Source organism: Arachis duranensis, chromosome 6 (genome assembly GCF_000817695.3).
Source record: "Arachis duranensis cultivar V14167 chromosome 6, aradu.V14167.gnm2.J7QH, whole genome shotgun sequence".
NCBI lineage: Eukaryota > Viridiplantae > Streptophyta > Magnoliopsida > Fabales > Fabaceae > Arachis > Arachis duranensis.
Window position 1 is genome coordinate 65,571,765 of NC_029777.3, and position 4,617 is coordinate 65,576,381.

Here is a 4,617-nt window from a genome sequence, read left to right on the forward strand (position 1 = left end):
TCAATGTCAAATTCTTGTAGGAGTAGAATCCACCTGATAAGTCTTGGTTTAGCATCCTGTTTTGACATCAAATACTTGAGGGCAACATGATCAGTATAAACCACAATTTTAGATCCTATCAAGTATGATCTAAACTTATCAAATGCATAGACTACAGCTAACAATTCCTTCTCTATTGTAGTGTAATTTTTTTGAGCCTCATTCAATACTTTACTTGCATAATATATGACATGATGCAAGTTTCCCTTCTTTTGTCCAAGCACAGCACCAATTGCAATGTTACTTGCATCACACATGAGTTCAAAAGGTAACTCCCAATCTGGGGGTGTGATGATTGGTGCTGTTGTGAGTTTGTTTTTTAAAGTTTCAAAGGCACTTCTCCCAGTTCAAAAAAAAACAAAAGGTTTATCAATCATTAACAGGTTACTCAAAGGTTTGGCTATTTTAGAAAAATCCTTGATAAACCTTCTATAAAATCCTGCATGCCCCAAAAAACTTCTAACAGATTTCACATTAGTTGGTGGAGGGAGCTTTTCTGTTACTTCCACTTTTGCCTTGTCAACCTCTATCCCTTTTCTTGAAACTTTATGACCAAGAACAATCCCCTCAGGCACCATGAAATGGCACTTCTCCCAGTTTAAAACCAGATTAGTTTCTTGGCACCGTTTCAAAACAAGAGTTAGATGGTTTAGGCAAGTATTGAAATTATCACCAAAAACAGAGAAGTCAATGTGGCATCATTCAGCCTCCTATAGTCAATACACATCCTCCACCCCGTCACAGTTCTTGTGGGAATGAGTTCACTCCTCTCATTAATAATGACTGTCATCCCACCCTTCTTTGGTACCACTTGGACTGGGCTTATCCATGAGCTGTCGGAAATAGGATATATTATTCCTGCATTCCACAATTTCATTACTTTCTTCTGGACAACTTCCTTCATTGCAGGATTTAGTCTTCTCTGAGGTTGAATTACTGCTTTGGAATTGTCCTCTAAAAGAATTTTATGCATACATATTGTAGGGCTAATGCCTTTCAGATCATCAATGGTCCATCCTAAAGCATCCTTGTGAGCTCTGAGAACATCAAGAAGCTCTCCTTCTTCTTTCTTTGTCAAGGATGAATTAATGATCACTGGAAAGCTCTCTGAAGTGCCAAGAAATGCATATTTGAGATGAGAAGGTAATGGCTTCAGTTCTTGCTTTTGCACTTCTTCTTTCTTGTTTGGTTCCACCTCTTTGTCTATGGAAATCTCAGCTGCGTGTTCCTCTATTGTTTCCTGCTTGTCTTTTTCTTGCTCATCCTGATTAGTATCTAACATTTCTTCCACCAGGCTCTCTATCATATCCACTCTCAAATGATCTTCCTGCTCAGGGGGGTGTTGCATTGACTTAAAAACATTTATGATCATTTGCTCATTGTGTACTCTGAAAATCATTTCTCCTTTTTCCACATCTATGATGGCTCTTGTAGTTGCTAGAAATGGTCTTCCCAAGATGATTGAATTGTTTCCTTCCTCGTCAGTGTCTAGGATTACAAAGTCCGCTGGGAAGATAAATTCTCCAACCTTTACTAGCAAATTTTCTACAATTCCATTTGGTGTCTTGATTGATCTGTCGGCCATGACTAGTGACATCCTGGTGGGTTTGAGTTCTTTTATGGCCAGCTTCTTTATCATGGATAAGGGCATTAAGTTGATACTAGCTCCAAGATCACAGAGAGCTTTGTCCAAGGCTAGTTTGCCTATGGTGCATGACACTACAAAACTCCCTGGATCTTTAAGCTTTGGTGGAATTCCTTTTTGGAGCACGGCGCTACATTCCTCACTGAGCATTACCGTTTCCTTCTCATTCCAATCTCTCTTCTTATTGATGAGCTCCTTCAAAAACTTGGCATACAAAGGCATTTGCTCCAATGCCTCAGCTAAAGGTATGTTGATTTCCAGTTTCTTGAAAGTTTCAAGAAATTTGTGGAAATGTTGATCCTTTGTCTCTTTGTGGAATCTTTGGGGATATGGTAGTGGTGGTGTCAAGCTTTTCTCCCCTTGAAGTTTTCTTGGAATTGGCTCTTCCATGATCTGCTTTCCTTTCTTCAAATTTTGTGGTCTATCTTCTTTTTCTTGAGGTTGATTCTGAGGTTGATTGCTTGCTGTTGCATCTTCACCATTGGCTATCTCTTTTTCAACCTGTTTCTCGTTACTCTCTTTAGGCTTCTTGGTGGCTTCTTCATCTTTCAGCAGTATTTTTCCACTCCTCAACTGTAGTGCCTTGCATTCCTCTTTTGGGTTAGGAATGGTGTCACTTGGTAGAAAGCTTGATGGTTTTTCAACAGAAATTTGTTTGGAGATTTGCCCAATTTGCCTCTCTAAGTTCTTCATGGAAGCTTCTTGATTCTTTGTTGTCAATTCTTGGTTTTTCATCATTTTTTCCATGAGCATCTCTAGATTAGTGATCCTCTGAGAGTCTTGTGAGATTGGTTGGTTTTGGGGTGTTGATGGATGATGATAGGTGTTTTGGTTTGCTGGGTGGTTATTGGGTGGATAATGGTTAGAGTTGGGATAAGTGTTTTGTGGTTTTCTGTATGTGTTTTGGTTAGTGTTTGGCTGGTTGTTGTTTGTGTTTTTCCAATTGTTTTGAGTTGAGTTCCTTTGCCATGGCTGTTGGTTTTGATTGTGGTTGTCTCCCCATCTGAGGTTGGGATGGTTCTTCCAAGAGGGGTTGTAAGTATCTCCATAGACTTCATTAGTTCCAGGATTTTGGTTGTGCATGTATTGGACTTGCTCTTGCTGTTGCTCCTCTTGAATTTCTTCATTTTGCCCCCAAGTAGTTGATGGTTGGCTTGTGGCACTCACTGATGTAACTTGCAGGCCATCAATCCTTTTGGCCATTTGCTCAAATTGTTGTTGAATCTGCTGCTGCATCATTTTGTTTTGAGCTAATATTGAATCCACTCCTTCCAACTCCATTACTCCTCTCCTTTGTGATGGTTGGCGTTGTCTTTGATGAGCAAAGAAATATTGGTTGTTAGCCACCATATCAATGAGGTTTTGAGCTTCCTCTGTAGTTTTCATGAGTTGTAAAGAGCCTCCAGCTGAATGATCAAGTTCTTCTTGAGCCTTAAGAGTGAGCCCCTCATAGAAATTCTGCAGCTTGTCCCACTCAGTGAACATCTCTGGTGGACATTTCCTCAATAGTGCCTTATATCTTTCCCATGCTTTATATAAATTTTCAGCCTCCATTTGAGTGAATGTCTGCACCTCAGTCTTCAATCTTATGATCCTTTGAGGGGGATAGAATTTGGCAAGAAACTTACTCACCAAGTCATCCCACGTGTTGATGCTCTCCTTTGGAAATGTCTCTAGCCATTGAGTGGCTTTGTCTCTGAGAGAAAATGGAAAGAGCAACAACTTGTAGCTGTCAGGAGGCACACCATTGGTTTTCACAGTATCACAAATCCTCAAGAAGGTAGATAAGTGTTGATTTGGGTCCTCCAATTGGTTGATTGAGATTTGATGGATCTCCTTCCATTTCTTGGAATTCTTCCTCAGATTCTTCCTCTCCAATAATGTTCTTCCCCCTTTCAGCTCTTCTTATTCTTTGAAGAGTTCTTTGGTCAATTTCAGAGAGGACAGGGGAAGATCTTCCTGTACCTGACATACAAACACACAACAATAAACACACAAATCCAGAAAACCAAAGAAACTTCAATCTATAGCTAGAATGAAGTTTTAGTTAGTTTAAGCAAAAATTCAAACAGTTAGTGTGTTAGTCAAAATTAAAACAACAGAAAAGAAAAAAAATGCTTGATCTATATCTCCACTTCACTTAATCATTGTCAATCTATTTCAATCCCCGGCAACGGCGCCAAAAACTTGATGTGTGGAAAACGATCCAACACAAAACTCACCGGCAAGTGTACCGGGTCGCATCAAGTAATAAAAACTCACGGGAGTGAGGTTGATCCCACAGGGATTGAAGGATTGAACAATTTTAGTTTAGTGGTTGATTTAGTAAAGCGAATCAAATATTGGTTGAGTGGTTTATCTTGAACAGAAGCTAAATTGCTTGAAATGTAAAGGGAGAGGGGAGAATTTCAGTAAATTAAAGAATAGGAAAGTAAATTTGCTAAATCTTAAAGAACAAGAAATTAAATGACTGAAACTTAAAGTGCAAGAATGTAAATTGCAGTAACTCAAAGTGCAAGAAATGTAAATTGCTTGAATATAAAAGGGGAATTAAGGATTGGGAATTTAGAATTCCAGCAAGAGAAAGTAAATTGCAACAATTAATAAAGTAGAAGATGAATTGGAATAAACTAAAATTCAAACAGAAAATGAAATTAAAGTGCAACAGGGTTCCCAGAAGAAACGAAAAGGAAAATGGGATCTCAGGACTCAAAAGACTAGATAGCTAAGTCTAGATCTCAATTGCCTTCCCAGATCCAAGTCCACAAAGCAATTAACAAGAAATTGAAGAAGAAGCAGTAAAGGAAATTGAAATTAAACACAATTGTGCAGAAAAGAATTAAAGAAATTTTGAATGGAGATTGAGACAGAATTTCCTCAATTCTTCACACCCAAAACTCAAAACAAGAAAAGTAAAAATGCCCAAGAAAGAA